This window comes from Gobius niger (assembly GCF_951799975.1).
Source record: "Gobius niger genome assembly, chromosome: 8".
NCBI classification, from domain to species: Eukaryota; Metazoa; Chordata; class Actinopteri; order Gobiiformes; family Gobiidae; genus Gobius; species Gobius niger.
The window spans coordinates 8,080,602-8,099,562 of record NC_136859.1 but is presented as its reverse complement, the minus strand read 5'-3'; positions in this window follow the sequence as shown (position 1 = coordinate 8,099,562).

Here is an 18,961-nt window from a genome sequence, read left to right as displayed (position 1 = left end):
ATCTGTCCCACAATGATAACCATGGAAGTGCTTCTTAAATGCTCGTAGATAAAGGTGTTTTGTTTTATGCATTTCCACTCTAGATGCTCTCGAGATTCTTTTGTTTTCCTACATTGAGTCACCCTATTTTTTCTGTTCATTGTTTATTCAACATAAATGGCCTTCAAGCCAGTGTTCATCTCCAAGGTCAAGATTTGAATATTATTTTACAAAGAAAATCACACAAAATTATAGCATTGGTCGCTCTCAAACCTTTCACACCAAGTCCTTCCTCGTAAAATAAATGACCTTCAAAGAATCACCGGGCCTAGAGAGAGTTAGAAAGATTTGCTTTTCTTAAATTAAACCTCAAGTTAACTAAATATTGTATAAACTGGGTGTCAAAATACCTCCCGTAATGTAACCTTGTAGGGCCAGGGTTCCCCTCAATAGTTAGTAGTTAATCAATTTTAACCTTAGCTCCCGTTAAGAATAGAAAGAACACAAGAGCGGGTTGATGCCTGGTCAAAGCAGAGGCAGAGGCACAACTTTAGTTTAAAGGTATTTTTTTAAGTGCCCCTGGTTTCAGAATGCAACAGTGTGGCAAAACGAGTGGTAGCAAGGGGCCTTTTTATTGAAGCGTTAGCAGAACAGACCCTTAAATTGTTGGTACGCCACCCTCGATTTGTTTGTCAAGGGAACCCCAACATCCCAACAACGGATAGGGACAGAGAATTAAACTATAAAAATCTATTATTTTATTTGGCTAAAGGGGCTAGATGCAAGTTGGCCATTTTATACTCACTACTGCCACCTCAGGTCATACGTGTAACTGCACCCTCTATATTAAGCTTGTGCATGACGGCACTTTGGATCCGAAGAAACACCTTTTTGAGTGACAGTGCAGGATTTTAGAGGCAGTTGTGGTGAACAGGTCTGAGCTCATTCTACACCTTAGGACATGGCTGGAACTAGCCTGGCCTTAGCCATTCGTAAACTCCGGTCAAGTATAATTTCCCTACATGTACGTCTGGGTCTGATCTCAGTGGTCGCGTTGCTGTAGGTGACATCAAGCATTTGCGCCGCATTTGCTGGCTGTAGTTTGGCAATGGCGGCGGATGCGAAAGTAATGGAAGCTCTTCAATTCGTTCTGGCTCGGCTCCCAAATATCCAGAAATCAAAATTGAAGCCTTGGATAGCTGCTTCACTCACTCGGGCGCATTACATATGTCATGACCAAACGCTAGCAAAAATCAGATCCAATTGTTTCAAAGGAGTTCACACCTCCCACCTGATAACGGAGCTCAATTGTGAAGATCCCTTGTACGAAATGAAATGAGTAATTTTTTGGGATGAAAGCAGATCGAGGAACATCACAGAATCGCCCCTCTTGTGTTAATCCCCCATAGTCCACAGAGTCCAACTGAAACGAAAAGAAAAAAAGGAATTTGTTCTCACGGAAGCGCCGAGCACCGTGTCCACAGAAGTAGCTTCCTACTGCTTTCCCGAAGCTTGACGCCGTTACCTCGTCTCCGCAGGCCCAGCTACTACCCACCGAGGTCGTGTTGTGATGAGCTACGGCTGAGCTCACGGCGGTCATCACTCTGCTCTCCCGTATCACTACAATAGAAAAGAAAAGAAAATTAAAAATGTCAAGGACTGTCATGTGTCGGCCATGTTAGTTTTGTGTTTCGCTTTCCATTGACGGCAGATAAATCACGCACATAGCAGTGCATTTGATTTGAGGCTCGTACTTGTTTGGAAACAAAGCTTTTGAGGCAAATTATGGCCAAGAGCGGATCTTATGCATGTGTGCACATGGATCTATCATTCACCACAGCCTGGTCATCAGCAGGAGAAGCCATTACAAAGCTATGTAGATTTCATGTGTAACTTTGCAGATCTGGAGTGTCTGCAGGCTCCTCGTAGTTAGTGATGACGACACACATGCGCTCTGTTTGGATGCATACACTGTGATCTATTACAAATGCAAACAGGTTTATTTTTTACGTAATCTTCTTTTGAAATGGTATATAGACCCACAAAACAACAGTAGCAAACCATGCAATCTATAGACAAAAGGCACATTTGTTAGCGTCCTGCATTGGGTTATGCATTTATATCCATCCAACCATCCATTTTCTTCCACTTGTCCATTTTCGGGTCGTGGGGGCAGCTGTTGGAGCTGCCTAAATCACATTGCACCAGCCCCTTATGGCTCCTCCTGCAGGTGGTGGGTCCACAGAAGGACGGCCTCACGATTCTATCCGGGCCTGTAGGTCTCTCATAAGGGGCTTCTGAACCGCTCTTTGTCTGACCCGTCACCTAGGACCTTTTGGCCATGACCTGCCATGGGAGACCCGACCAGGGGCACGAAGCCTCCGACAACAGAGCCCCCAAGATCATTCGGGCACTAAAACCCCTCCACCATGTTAAGGTGGCGGTTCCAGGAAGGGGTTTTGCATTTATACAATAAAATAAAAAAGCTACCACACTATAGCTGGCACACTGGCACACTTTACAGCCCATAGGCCGACATCTTCAGTCGAGTGAGCGAGGTCCTTCATGAAGTCCTCACACTCTCTTATTCACGCATGAATCATCCATCCAACAGCTTGCTTTAATAGACTGCTACACATTCTTCAGTATAGTTCGTTCTTTAGTTGTTATGCAAGTTAAGTAACAAAGTCCCTCTCCGGAGACCTTGAGAAGTCCTGGTTTCGTGGGAGTTTTAGCGCAGACTAAAATGGCGTCCTGACAGATGGACGGCCTGATAAATAATGTATCAGAGGCGTGAGACTCTTCAAACATAATCTCCTCCATCTTAAGTCTGGATTCCTGCGCTCTCAGGTAAGCGCCCAGTGATGCAAGAGTTAGCGCAGACTTTGCTCATTCTCATAACCCATGGAAGCTCACATGGTATGGATGATGCACTGACATTGGCTTGTTGCTGGGTGTTTTTAACTTTGAATTTTAATGATTTGATTGAGCTGCATCTTGCTTCAGGGGTCGCCACAACAGATGTAGTGACTGTGTGTGTGCCCTGGCTTCTGATGTGTCCTTTTATAGATTCTTCTTTTCTTGTTTTGTTTTTTCCTCCAAACCTTTCACAGCAATGTAAAGAAAAACAAGTGCCAGTCTCGAACCCGGCTCCACTGCACGCCACGATACATGCATGAAAAGTAGTTGTTTGACCATGTTGTTATTTTTCTTACCATTTTCCGACTCCGAACTGCCTAAAACTGTTGCACTGAAGCGTCCCAGTTGATGGCTCTCTGTGCAATGAGAGGAAATGTGGCCAAAGCAGATCCAAGCTCGGAATCAGTTGTGAATAATTATTATGCTGTTTCTTTCCCTCATAAGAAAAGGTAAGGAAAAGACATCTGTCACACACAAACACGTCCAAACCTGTCAGAGGGATCCTGAAAAATAGAGATGCTTGGTTAATGCCTGACTAGTTCCAACTTACTCCAAATCAACAACAAAAATATCTTGGTTCAAGCAATTTTAGATGGTCTCTTTTTACCAGTATAGGTGACGTTTATGTGAAACAAAACATACATATCATCACAAGTGGGGGGGACATCAATAGTTGCTAAATGGCCATGTTTATATAGCTCCTTTCTACCTGCTTTAGGCAATCAAAGTGCGCTTTACATCAAGGAACCACTCACCCATTCACAACGACACAGGCTCATTCACTACTACCTGCACTAGCGTCGTGACAAAATGAATCATTTCCAATTTATTGAATTGGAAATTATTTATTTCCAACTAAACAAATTGGAATCATATATATTTGTTTTGGAACCTTTTCGGCTTTAAAGGAGCAGATCACCATTTTTCCATACTGTGATATCTTCTTACCTGACTTTAGACGAGTTGATACGTACCTGTCTGGTCTTTGCGCGTGCCCGTGGAAGAGCGTGGTAGCTTCCAACTTCAACCCCGTTTGGAGCTATAGGAATATGCTAGGAGAGGCAAAATGCTAACAACAGCTTTGGTCGTTTTGCGCGAAGACCAGTATGTATCAACACATCTAAGCTCAGGTAAGAACATATCTCAGTATGTAAAAACGGTGGCCTGTTCCTTTAATCAAAAGCATTAGTAGCAATAAATATGTCTGTATTCAAACGTCACATCAAAAATCACAGAACTGAAGGCCTACTGAAGTTTGCACTTCATTCAGTCTCTCCGAACCGCCCACACTTTGCCCAAGAAAATCATTTGTTTTCATCCTTATCTCCTATCATCCTAATACAAATGCAGAGCGTCCGAATGCATGTGGCCTGACTGGTCCTGGATTACCGCGCGGCGTCTGCAGATGTGACGGATTCTCTTTCCCGCTAGAGCAGTTTTATTATGCTGATGAGCGCTTCCTCCTAATGGAAAAGCCATTAGAGTAAATATATGCAAATAAAATGCCCCATTCTCGGCTGTGTTTGTGGCCCAAGGCTCAGATAAAGAGCTTTAATGTTTTCACACAAAGGCTATTACTGCGTTTCACAAAGGTTCAACGGAGGTGTCTGCTGCAAAACTTCCAAACAACTCCACGTCGTCTTCTCAACTTCTGATGGATTCTTATAGTGTCTATTTCCCTTAAGTGTTGGTCAGAGGTATTCAAAGTGCCACTTCTGCTAAGGTTAAGGTCGCATTTTATACAGTTTATAATCCATGGCGGTTAAAGCCCTTCATACTATTGGCCAGATATTACTTATGATTAAGTAAAAGAACTACTGAAGTGCTGTATGTGTTGAAGAAAGTACTTTAAACATTCTTAGTATAATATAAATTCCCATAATAATTGTTGTACTTAATAATTTCATGGTCTCCGTAACATCAAGATCACGCACAACTGACCTCATGAACGACAACATCACGGGAACAAACATTCTTCTGGTGAGTTTCTTCTTCACCAAAACAGTCTGATACAACTACTGCATCACTGCATCGATCTCATGCTCCATTTGCCCCTCACTTGTGAACGAGACCCTGAGATACTCCTCCATCTAAGGCAAGGAAGTCCTCCTTGCCTTTGGTGGAGGAGTGTCTCAGGGTCTCCACTGACCTGGAGAGGGCAAGCCAACCTTCGCCCACAGAAAACCATGGATTTGGATCATAGACTGTAGAAAAAAATGGACGTCTTATGCTCACTCCTCCCCGTTTACCAGAATGACCACGGCCGTGGGGCAATTCATGGCGGATTTACAGGCTCCCCCTCCCCAGCTCTGACGAAGCATGTTCCTAAAAAGGACATACGGGCGGGATTTTCACCGTAGACTCGGCCCTTGCGTGACGTGTAGCTCGCGCTGCTCCAATGCTAACAGTCCGAGCCTCATTAAGTTCGAGATTTCAAAAAATCATATTACGAAAACCAGCCTGGTTTCATATATTGTTATTAACCCAGCGTTATCTCAGGAGGAATATCTAGCCTAGTCTAGTGTTGAAACAATTGAAACCAGGCTTTAAAGTAGTTTTTAACGTGTCTAAAGTCCAATGCTTTTCAATGGGGGCCTAGCGGCGATATGGAGGTACTGCAGCAACGGCGGAGCAATGGCGGCCCCCACGTTTGTGGTCAAAAAGCGGCCATTGATTTGGATTTTGACGCGACGATTTTCATCCCAGTTGCTTCACACTTGGACACAAGCTTCCCCAGTGCATGCTGGAGGTCCTTGCTTGAGGAAGCCAACAGAACATCACCTGCAAAAAGCAAAAATGCGACCCTGTGGTGAGCGTCTAGAAATTCTGTCCATAATGTTAATGAACAGAACCGGTGACAAAGGGCAGCCCTGGGGGACACTGACATGAACTGGGAACAGGTCTGACTTACTGCTGGCGATGCAAACCAAGCTCCTGCTTCGGTCATACAGGGAACAGACAGACCTTAGCTGAGGGTCCTGGATACCATGCGCCTGGATCTTTAAAGGGACTGCATGCAAGTTGGTCATTTTTATACTCACTACTGCCACCTCAGGTCTTAGGAGGAAGTGCAGGTTCTATATTACGCTTGTGCGTGACGACACTTCGGACCCAACAGTTTTTTGAGTGACAGTGCTGGATTTTAGAGGCAGTTGTGGTAAATACGTCTGGGCTCATTCTACACATTAGGACATGGCTGGAACATGTAGGGGGAGGAAAATACTTAATTTTGACATTTTTAAACTTTGTATAGTCCCTTTTAATCTTTTATTGATATATATTGACATAGTAAAATAATCAATCATGTAGAAACAGACAACTTTGCTTAGAATTCAATATTGTTGGCTACGCCGGGCATCAAAAATTGAACTAAATCAATAGTTAGCACAATAAATAGCCTTGCAATTTAGCCTCAAAAAAAAAAAAATCAATTAGGCAAGTTGAATATTGCGCCGACAATATTATTGCAATATTTTTTTAAACCATTGCAACACAGTCATTTTCCCCAAATATATATTTTCATCAAAATGTGTCCAAACAAGAATTCATAATATGCTACTTCAGGACAAAAGCAAGGCTAAATGAAGAAAATCATGACTAAATCGGTTCTGTTGCTGTGTGCTTTTGCTTAACGCTGTGAGCCAAAAAATGTGTCCGTCATTTTGCAAAATATTGTGGCTTCTTGCGATATGGCTACTGTGACACCTACCCGTGAAAATCATTATTTGGCAATGTATTGTGCAGCCTTTGCTTCAACATGTCATTCCCTTGCTATGACTTCATGAATCGACCAGAAACAGTCCAATCCGTGGGTAAACCCGTGTTAGAGCGAGCCCTGCACGTGACGCTGGTGTTTCTTCTCCATATTTTTAGCAGCATTTGTCATTTCGGCGGCATTAGATGTTCCCAGATCCAACAACGCAGCGAGAAAGACACAGATTATCCCCGCGCCGAGCTCTAATTGGATTATGAGCAGTGTAAAATGTAGGTTGCCGGCTGAACGTGTAGAAGATATTTCCGTTTTCCTGTGGGGCAAAATGAGTTTTTTTCTTTTTTTTTTTTCTTTCTCGACATCAATCAGCTTCGGGAAATTAATTGTTATTCCCTCAAAACATTAAGCCGTGATTCAAAACCGTTTCGGAAATCAATGCCAGGACTTATTAAAAGCTCCCCCCACGCCCGAACCGTTTTAAGTGTGATGGCAACTGTGAAATCCACAATAAATCCCTTCGGTGTCGAGCGTTTTGTAAAATGAGTTGGGGACAATGTGATAATTTTGCTCAACGCGTGTCTGAGACATGTTATTGAGAGGAACTGTTTGAAAGGACAGTGCTTGTATTTCTCTTTTGTTTTATTCAGAAAAAAAGATCACTATTATTAGAAATGTTATGAAACTAAAACAATTACCGCCCTCCTTAAACGGCCACCTTAACATGATGGAGGTTTGAGCACCTGAATGATTCTGGGAGCTCTGTTGACGGGGGCTTTCTGTCCATGGCAGGGTCTCCCATGGTAACAGGTTCTAGTTGACGGGTCACACTATGAGAGACCAACAGGCCCACCACCACCTGAAGGAGGAACCATAGGAGACTGGTGATTTCTGACCTGGCAACGGACAAGTGGAAGAAAATTGATGGATAATACAATTATCACAATGTATCTGACATGCATGTTGCCATACCGCCTTGGCTCTGCCCAATCCCGTCAGACCTCGGAAGCTAAGCAGGGAAGGGCCTGGTCAGTACTTGGATTGGAGACCGTTTGGTAACACCAGGAGGCCTAGGTGAATGTAGTGAGTGGTCGGAGGGGCCGACTGGTTGCCTCGCTTCCGTCAGTCTACCCCAGGGCAGCTGTGACTACAATAGTAGCTTACCACCACCCCAAGTATGGAGTGAATGAATAGTGCAATGTAAAGCGTCTTTGAGTGTCCAAAAAGTGCTTTATAAAACTAATGCATTATTATTGTTATTATTATCATTATCATTATTGTCATATTTATTTGTTACTAATTTGTTACATGTTTTTAACTAGTATGGATTTTCCTCCCCCTACATGTTCCAGCCATGTCCAAATGTGTAGAATGAGCCCAGACATATTCACCACAACTGCCTCTAAAATCCTGCACTGTCACTCAAAAAGGTGTTGCTTCGGGCCCAAAGTGCCCGAGCTTAATATAGAACCTGCAGTTATGTGTAAGACCTGATGTGGCAGTAGTGAGTATAAAAATGACCAACTTGCATCTAGTCCCTTTAACTGGCATAACTACACAATAAGTCTTTGCTGTGCCTGTGATTGCATCCAGCTCTGTCTTCTTTACAGGCGATTTCCACGGAAGCCATTCCAGATTGATATCACCGTGCAAATGTTATTTGCACTTTGTGTGCTTGAGCCGGGCAAACCTGAAACATGCACATGCTTGACCAAAACCTGTGCACAGATATGAAGAAGGGTCCGTATAATGTAGGCCTCTGACGATAACAGAATTTGAAGTTCAATATACTGAGCCACGAAAATATTGCAATAAACTTGACCTTTTAATGCCATAGAAGTTAACTCTAAAGATTAAACATGAAGGCAAGTAATTCATCTTAAAATATCCCACCAAAAACATGAAATACAACCTACAGTGAAGTATTACATTAGAAAAATGTGACAAAAAATGCAAATAAATAGAGAGACGATGAATATTGAGCCCCTACAATGTGTTGTTCATGTGTCAGTCGATATAGTAATTATTGTGACAGGCCTGTACATAATCCATTGCTCCTGAGAGACAGCATTTTGAAAAGCGGGTCAAAATGTCCTTATACGAGAATAATTTGTGCAGCATTTGCCTTTTTTTGTAGACTTTTATTGACCCCGTGAGGAGCAGTGGGCAGCCGCGTGCAGCAGCCAGGGACGCATTCCCAGATGCTGAACCAGGTTAATGGTTAGAATCACCTGGACAATGATTTATTAATCCGGACAGGGAGAAGATGCAAACTCCACACAAAACCTTTCCACCCTGTAAGTCGCTTGCTCTGCTGTAAACCGCGACCATTTTCAACCAAACCTATGTGTCATTACTGGTAAAGATCTCATGAAAGACCGAGAATAGCATTGAAGAGAGAATGCTTTTACCGTGTGGATGTACTTGCGGTTTTCGAACGTGCTCTTTCCTCTAAAGTGTTTGCAGTAGTTCAGTAAGTTTTAAGTGTTGAGTGCTTTTGACATTAGCAGCTCACGGAGATAATTACTCTCCATTGGTGAACAGTGTCTTTATAATGAGGCAGCGATGAGCCTCTGGAGTCTGTGAAGTGCTGTTTGGTGGAAAGCTTTTATAAAAGTCTCTCAGGACGCATTTAATTTAAGACATCCGGCCATAATACTATCTGCTTTAACGGAGGCCCTGAGATTATTGAATAAAAATAGCACAATGAACGCTGGAGGAGAGAGAGAATACTCACTGTGGATACTAGGAAAGTTTGTGGATAGAGTGCGGATGTTTTTATGGAGTTTTTTTATATACATGTTCTCCTTGTGTCTGTGTGGGTTTGTTCCGGTGCTCCGGTTTCAGCCCATCAACTCAAAACAGACACAATATGTTTATCCTCCTGACCATGAAAATAGGCTACGATCTGCCCACTGATATTGACAGTTTGCACTTTGAAGTTTGGGTCAAATTCAATTACCATTATGAAAACATTAAAAGATTCCTCAAAAATATTGCCAAGTCCAAGACTGGAAAGTTTGGAGTCTGTAGGAGCCGCAAAAGTGGTGAGGCCGTTGCATGAGTGGAACAAAAACCTCCTGAAACCAGCCTGAAAGTCTTGTAACTTGTGCATGCAGGGTTCTCCCAGAAAGGAAATGACCATATTTGGATTATAGCGTCATCTCGGGCACCATGTTAAAGCAACAGGCCACCATTTTTACGTACTGAGATATGTTCTTACCTGAGCTTAGACGAGTTGAAGTGTACCTGTGTCTGGTCTGTGCGTGTGCTCAGTTGCGCAAATGTTGTTAGCATTTAGCCTCTCCCGGCATAGGTATATAAAATCCACATGTTTACTTTTGTGTAACTAGGGAAAACCTGGAAAAGCTCGATAGCTTATACTTCACCCCAGTTTGGAGCTATACCTTTGCTGGGAGAGGCTAAATGCTAACAACATTTGCGTGACTAGGAAATGGTGTCCTATTCATTTAAAGGGGCTAGATGCAAGTTAGCCATTTTATACTCACTACTGCCACCTCAGGTCTTATGTGTAACTGCAGCTTCTATATTAAGCTTATGTGTGAGGCACTTCGGACCCGAATTAACACCTTGTTCAGTGACAGTGCAGGATTTTAGAGGCGGTTGTGGTGAACAGGTCTGAGCTCATTCTACACCTTAGAGGGGTGGGCAAGTTTGCTTCGAGGAGGGCCGATTTTCATCATTGCCAAAACACCAAGGGCCGAACCTCATCAATGTAGCTCAAAGTAAAGAACCATTTCCTGCAAATGCCATTGTTTTACATTATACAGTATATACGACATATTGGGATGTTCGGCCAGGAAACTTGACAGAATTTCACGCATTTCAGAGTACTTTAACAGGTATTTGATCTCTTACAAGTATAATAATATTTCTCAAAATCACCTTGGGGGCCAGAGGTTCTGTGCTAAAGGGCCGGATTTGGCCCCTGGGCCTGACTTTGCCTACACCTGCCTTGTTGGAACATGTAGGGGGAGGAAAATAAGATTTAAAAAAACTCAACATTGACCACTGTCGTGTCTCGCCATAATGAAATTTTATTTTTAAAAGATTGTGCATGTACTTTACTTGTTGCGTAGTAGTGTTCCCTATTAGGTTGTGCACACAGACCTGGAGAAGTTTCATTCATAATTTTCCTGTTTACTTTGGTCGACTCTTCTTCTGCTGAAGGGCCCTGTCTTGTTTAGTCCTTGGAAATGTTGGTTAATGCTTCATTTGGCTTCTGAGGGTTCAAAACTCAATACACAAGGAAATTATATGAACCAAGACTGAGACATTTTGAGAAAATCGCCCTTAATGTTACAAGTTCCCTTCCATGACAATTAGGCAATTTATTTGTTTCCAGATTCAAATTTTTATAACACAGTATAATGTATAAGTAAAGACTGTGCAAACTAGCGATTAGTATAAAAGATTGACAGGAATAGTGGCTTTTGTAAACTGTTGAGAATATTGAGGAAAGATCTGTGAAATGTGCATATTTTTTTTAGTTATAGCAGCGAGAAGGGTGGGTTCGCTTAATGGCTAAAGCCTGAAGTGACATCTGGAGAGCACTTAGCACTCCCAGGAAGGCCCATACAATATTAACTCCGACTTAAGTTCACTCAGTCTTAGTAAGCAGTACATGAAAAATACAGATGTCACCGCCTCCGCTGCCCCCTGGATTTAAAGAGGTCAGTAAAACGCGCAGATGTATGGGAAATGTGAGGGATAAGAAGGCTGCTTACTCAGGATGCTTATGTAAGTCACTTTATGAATCGTTTGTGGTCGCTCAAAAATACTCCTTGGCAAAACTGCCTCCCTTGCAAGTGTCGTCGACCCGGAGGCATGAACTTTGATGTATTCCAAGAAGCTGGCTATGGCTTTATTTCTTTCATTTTGTCACAGCAGAGAAGCAAAATGACAATAACTTAAAAAATAACAAACATAGTTGACTTCCACAGGAGAAAATTATAAAAATGTTATTGAATTGTGTGTTACAGTGGCAGGTTTCCTCTGCATCAATAAGAAATGGGTCAAAATTTCCGAACAGGGACTTCAAAGTATAACATTATTTAAACCTGAAAAGACTCACAGAAACAGAGTGGCGTTAGGAAGATGTTGTTGGACATGAAGCATATCTGGGGCTCCGACACTGGTGAAAGGTTGAATTAATGATATGAAATGAATGATTGACAGAGTCTTCCCGGAGTCTGGACACTGGAGGTGGTAGAGGACGAGACCCAGGGTGGCCAGTTGACAACGACAAGCGGAGCCGTGGAGAGGCCTGGCGGAGGAGGGGCAGCGGAGGGTCGCAGCACAGCTGGGAAACAGTGGAGCGATGGACGAGGAAGCGTAAAAAGGGGGTTATTGGCTGTCCCGAAGGTGCAGCTTGAGATGGGACTGTGATTGGATGATTGGTGAAGAACTGCTGGTGATGAGGCAATGCAACAAATGCTGCAGGTAGGTCTTCCGGGTTGAAATTGCACTGAAGCTCCATCTAATTTAAAAACCAGTGGACTAACAGATTATGTTTTTGCTCAGTACATTGAGATTGATGACTTTCCCCCCCCACATATTTGGAAAGTCTTGTATCCACGGGGCACTAAACCCGACCCTTGTCTGCAGTGCGATTGATCCAAAATAGGATCACAGCGGTGCACTGTGACAGATCTCCGCCTGGGCTGCTGGAGACTTTTTCTAGGACGTCTGACCTTCACGTTATTAAACACAGAGGAGATATGTTGAGATATGTTGAGATATGTTGAGAATTAATGTGTCCGATCTGCTGCTTCTGCACACTATCGTCTGACTTCACTGTGCTTTACTGAGCATTTTATGAGCCAAATGTTAGAGCATTCCTCGTCAATTTTTTATGCTTTAAACCATGTTGAAACATCGTCCACTTGTCAAAAACATACCTTGAGTAGCATTTCACTTCATTCTCAAAGGTTTGAATAATGCTCAGGTTTAATTTTGCTGTTTCTTTTACCACAGTTTCAGCGCTTCCGTCTGTACTTAGATTGTGTCATTGCTCCAATCCAGATCTTTCCTCCACATTTTTAAAGCCCATAATCCAACACTGAATTGGTTCTTTGAGCAGCTCAAAGTGTGTTTATCACGCCGTGCTGAAGCTGTTAACCACGCTGTAAATTGAAACTGAAAGGGACTTTTGGGAGTTTTTCCCATAACTGTCAAGTTTTGGATTTGAAAATGAGGGACATTTCCAGCACCCGCTGGGTCCTATCACCACAACCAAGCTCCAAGATGGGGTAAAATACTGTAGTTTTCCAGCAAAAATGGAAGACTTGACAGCTGTGGATTCCCACTGCTCACTGTTATCTCTAGTATTTCCAATTGTAAAATATCAATGCTGGGAAACCAAATAATGCTTTAAAATCTGTTTTTAAGCAACAAAAGCATGTCCCAACTCTGAACTCTAGCTTCTTATGGCCGCCCTCTCCGCAGAACATGTATTGCTGTGGTTTTCTTGACAACGTAGGTGTTAAATGCCATTACCACAGTGTTTGTAATCAGTGGTGTTGCCGTGGGTATTTTTATTGTTCTAATGTGTGTATATATGGTTGAGTATGTGGTGTGCACACCTTTTTAAATTTGTATTATGTGTAAATGATTGTTAGCTGGTACGACCTCCATTAAGCACCAGCCCATTATCCTTAAAGGAACAGGCCACCGTTTTTACATACTGAGATATGTTCTTACCTGAGCTCAGACGAGTTGATACGTACCTGTCTGGTCTTTGTGCGTGCCCTCAGTCACGCAAAACCACCAAAGATGTTGTTAGCATTTGGCCTCTCCCAATGTATTCCTATGGCTCCAAATGGGGGTAAAGTTGGAAGTTACCCGTGTCACATGATCTAGTCAGCTGTTAGATAGATGCCAGCCCTTGTTCATTCATAAATTCCTGCCCTGACGAAGACACACGTGCATGTCGAAACGTGGCTGTCCATTTAAATAAAGGACTTTTAACTCTTTAGTACAGCCCTGGATGCCCTTTTTTGTCTGCTAAAATAACACGGTGCACACAGCAAGTCATTATGCGCTGTTGTTTAATGATAAGTCCACTTTTAAAGCTCTAGTCAGTCCTTTGTGCCCAGGATTTGCTGTTATTTTAGACCAATGGGCCCACTGTTGCTATTTTAAAGGATTGGTATCAACACGAGGTTTGTGAAATTATTGACGGTAACTGTCCCTGACGCCTACAAATTGGACGTCCACACCCGTCCTTCACAAAGTTGTAACTTGTCCATGAATCAATATCGCTTCACACCTTTTGTGCGAACATATGAAAAAAAATCCTTCATACCCAGCACTGAAATAGAAAGCTGTTGCATTCATGAATGTTAATCGAGTTACCGTGCAGATTTATATAGAAACCTATCCCAGAGTCACTCAGTGGGTATTATAATGGGTCACTCTATGCCTTTAGAGTCACGCCGGCTGCGACTAAATGTAATTCCACCTTGTGTTTCCAGCCGAAGGTGTGCTTCTCTGTCACGGCGCTTCCATCTTTGTGGCTGCAGCGCGAGCCCTTGAGATTGTAATTTCCGCATGTAACGTATCTGTACATAAAGCGGCCCGGTAGAAAAGGGAAAGAAAAAAACCTGCAACAGTAAATTGTCTGACCCGGAGAGGTGCTTCAGTGTTTCCAATCTGCGGAGCCGCCACTGTAGCCTTGATCAAGTTTTTTTTTTTTTTTTATTCCCCGTGGTTACCAATTTCCCCGGCGCCTCCTCTGTCAGCACTTTGAGATGGATGCGCAAATAGTGGCACCGGGATTCACTGTACCTTTCAGAGGTGAACAGAAAAATAATAAAACACTGATGATGATTCCTGCAACGATTCAAGGGAGCACCTGCACTGGCCGGGAGAGTGTAGTGAGCTTCCAAGCAATCGCAAAGGTATTCCGGTCTGTAATTTGAGTAGGTTTGGTGATGATCCCTGTCCACAGGATTTGGCAAAGCTGTGTTCCATGTAGACAATTTATAGCTTAACTGTTCCTGTGAGAAAGGTAGACAAGGGCAAGTCTGCATCTTTGGGGCACAGTAGCTCTTTAATCTAGTTACTACAGTGGTTTTGAAAGTGGAGTCCAGGGATGACCTCAGGTTGCTTAGGAACCAGACTCACCGGCGAACCAGCGATCGAGTGACCGTGGCATAAACTGCATTTCCACACACAAGCAAACAGGAAGTGGAGTAAACCAATCAGCGAAGGGGGCGGGCGCCTGCTGTTGATACAGTGTTATTAGTGGTTAAAGGGGCTAGACGCAAGCTAGCCATTTGATACTCACTACTGCCACCCCAGGTCATAAGTGTAACTGCACCTTCTATATTAAAGAGGGGGTATTATGCTTTTTTCAATCACATAGCACCAGTCTATAACACACTACAATGATGACGAAACCTTCTGTTGGTCTGTAAATGCAGTAAATTAGAATAACTGCCTTGTATAAAATTGCTCTCTCAAAATGGCTGTAGTGAATGTCTTGAAATAGGCCTCTGTCTCTTTAAGAACCTCTGACCCTTTCCGATACGCCCCCTCCACACGCTGTCTGTGGTATCAGTGGGGAGGGGGTTCTGCTGAGGAGCAGTGGTTGGTTACTCGGCTGGTGACGAAAGCTCGGAGGCGTCTCCAGGAGGTGGGGGCGTTCCTAGGAGGACTCAGGCAAACCTGTCCCTAAAATGGCTGCCATCAGAGTTTTTACAGATTACTCAAAAATACGTGTACGTGCAAAGGCAACACTTCAGGCATGTTTTTAATGAGGGAATGACATAAAAACATGATGTAAAGCTTGAAAAAGACCCCCCCTTTAAGCTCGTGCATGACGGCAATTCAGGCCCGAAATAACACAATTGTTAGTGACAGTGCAGGATTTTAGATTCAGTTGTGGTGAACAGCTCTGAGCTCATTACACACATTGTTGGAACATGTAGGGGGAGGAAAATACTTACTTTTAACATTTTTAAACACTGTATAGTCCCTTTAATATTACGATTATGAATTGCGAAACTCACCTACTGTCAATTTCTTTTTGGTCATTTACCACCGATTGGAAAAAAGCTCTCTCTCTCCTTCGTTCGTAGATTGTTATTGTTTAAGTTTTCTGATGCCGCCAACGATGGCACGGGTCCCAGACTGATATCCCTCTGTGTGAAAAATATAGAGGGTTATCGTTCTTGTCTCACCACGTTAGAACTCAGAGGCACTGCACCTCCGAAGAAGTCAAATGGGGTTCAGGCAATCATGATAAATTTGAGGTAATCTAGTCTAGATGGGAGCATCGTCCTTGCAGTCAGTGTTTGATGTAGCTGTAAATATATCATGATGCTTCGTTCTCATATGAGAGATGTTTGATGAACTAGTTGTTGCATTAAAGCAGTACTAAGTAAGTCTTGCCCCTAGAGGCCATAAACGTAACTGCAGGTGTCGTAGCAAGTTGCAATTTTTTAACTTATTAATTGTTCATGAGAGTAAATACTACGCTGACAGAAAATGTGAAGAGAGAGAGGGATATTGCACATCCAATTACCCAATGGAAATGATTTTTTCACTCAAACTTGGCTGTAAATACTGTTTAAAGTGGCGCTAGCCCGCAGTTAGCTTTGCCTGTTAGCCTGTTAGCTTCTTCTTCTAGATTCTTTTAGTGTGTATTGGTGCTCCGGTTCGGAGGCAGTCAAGTTGCAATTGTGGTTTTCCGGCCAGAGACACCGGGGGAAATGAAAAACCCTCCAATCATCCCTTTAACACTTGTATTACCCCCAGAGGGACTACGGAAAGGATTTATTAAGGTAAAAAAGTTACTTAGTATTGCTTTAAGTCGTAAGCCTTTGACTCGTTGTGAGGACATGGAGACAGGGCCATCTGTTGGTAGACATGCCATCACCGTCGCGCGTCCAAGAAAGTCAAGCTCATCTGCTGCGGTTGTGATTGTGCACTTCTCAGGGTGCATCGAGAAGCCGAGTACCTCAGTGCAGTCGTCTGACCTTGGATTTATCCAGATTAGTTGTGAGCATGTGCCAAGCAACGTCTGGTGGGAACCTAAACTCATGAGGAATACCTTTGCAGTTTCCGAAAGTCTAACTCACGGTTTCCATGGTCACCTTTCTTATCGATGTAATGTGTCTGAGAGCAAGATTTACATACCGGTATTTAGATTTCAGTGGCAATCTGAAGATCTGAACAATATGTCAGAGCAGCTGAGAAACACAGTGAGCAAAATGCAGTACTGGATTATGACATTGTCCAAACATGAATCTTTGCAGCACAAGTGAAGCACAAATATGACATTGTTGGATGTTTTGGAGAACTTTGGAGAACCTGGTGACCTCAGATAGAGACGTGTAAGGATTATTAGTATCTAAAAAACAATATCACAAACATGATACAAACATAGCACAGACAAAAACTGTTTTGTCATGGTTTGGAGAAAGGAGTGCAGTGATCGCTATTTAGTGTCTGCTCAACGGAATAAAAGTGTAAATTGAATTACAAGACGGCTGGTTGAGTGTGGTAATTCTTTGCTGTTGGAAAAGTTTTCAGTCAGTCTTAACAGGGTTTGCGTTGTTGACCAGGGAAGTTTGACAGTTGGATAACTCCTGCTGCATTGCGTCATGTGTTCTGCTGCCGGGCAACAATACAGTTGTCCCTCCTGCGTGTACGAATGTGTCACTGTGACTGGTGATGGTTTTCAATGTGCGGCAGCGTATTCCTTAAAAAAACAGGTTCCAGCCAATGTGGCATTTGGGATAATGCAGTTTTTTATGGTATTGTTTTTCTTAGTGCAATTTTCTCACTCAACTTTTTAAGGCAAGGTGAGTATTTCTTTTTTTTTTTTTTGGGGGGGGGGGGGGAGCACAATTCGTCCACAAAGCAAATCAAGTTGTTTTTTTGTATAGACCGATATCACAGCAGCAGTTAGGGCGGTTTCAGAGAGCGAGAGACTCAAGGTGACTACGACCACTTTCTCAAAGGCGATGATTTAATGCCATTGCTTTACAGAAAACGAGAACAAAAATTCAGCTTAACGAATTGAAAGTTTTCCAATTTACATTTCAAATCAAACACTGTTTTCCGCAGAGAACCAAAACAGATTTTCACCTATTTTTGTGCCTCTTTTCACGTGTAGAAACATTGCTCTGGAAAAGCCTTCCCCCCCTCGGTGGCGGCGCGTGGGTGTGTCTGCTGCCTCCTCTGTGCCATTATCCCCGGCCCATCTCTGCGCTGACGACTGTAATTTTCCCTGCACCTCTCGCCGGCTCGCCGCTCAGAATTGCGCTTGGAAGCGGCGCGATGTGATGGGACTGCTGATGCCGGGCTGATGCCTTGAACCCGGGGGCTCCCCACTGAGAGACTGAGATGCCTTTGACACTTTCGCATTGCGTATTCGGCTCCAAACAAACGGACTCCTGCACGGACGAAGGCGCAGAGTGGTTGTATCTCGTAACCTCATCTCAACACTTTAAATTGCACATGATGGCTGTAGTCAGAGAGGTGTGCTGCTGGGGGCGCGGCGGCCGGGTTTGGACAAGAGTGCAGGGGAAGAGCAGGAGGAGGCAGAGAGTAGACAGAATGTGCTCGGGTCAGGGGTCTTGGTGATTAATCATTTAATGAATTCATCGCCATCATCTGCTTAGTCGAGAAATGCAAACAATCAATCGTTGAGCTGTGTAGACGAACGGAGATAAAGTACCATCTGTGATCTAACGGAATTCAAAATAAGGGTTGGTTGTTGTTTGTTTCCTAAAATATACAAGTCCATTTAGTTTATTCACCTCCATTCAGCCCCTCCCACTTTTGTTGCAAAGCACTTCCTCTTTGTGTAAGCACTTCCTGTGAGCGGGGAATTCCACTGTTGTCAATGGAGGAGAGTAAAGAAAATAAAATGGCCCATGGGCGGCCCAGTGATGCAGCAGTTAGCACTCGTGCATCACAACTAGAAGGTCTTGGGTTTGACCCCCGGCCGGGGCCTTTCTGTGGAAATGGCATGTTCTCCCCATGTCGTTTTCCTCTGGGTACTCTGGTTTCACACTAAAAACATGTACAATAGGCCGGAATGAATGAATAATGAGTGTGTTTGCCTGTGTGAGTAAATGGTTGCTTGTGGTCGGAGGGGCCAGTGGCAGAGATTCGCTTTCATCAGTCGCCCCAAGGGCAGCTGTGGCTACAATAGTTGCTTACTGCCATGGAATAATGAATGAATGATGACTACAGTGTGGCCCTATTATCATCAATCATTATTTAATATTATAAATTATATAAAATATATAGTTGTGACATGTCATGAAAAAATGACTTCATATTATTTTAGCAATGTTTTGCTCACTCTCTGTTGTC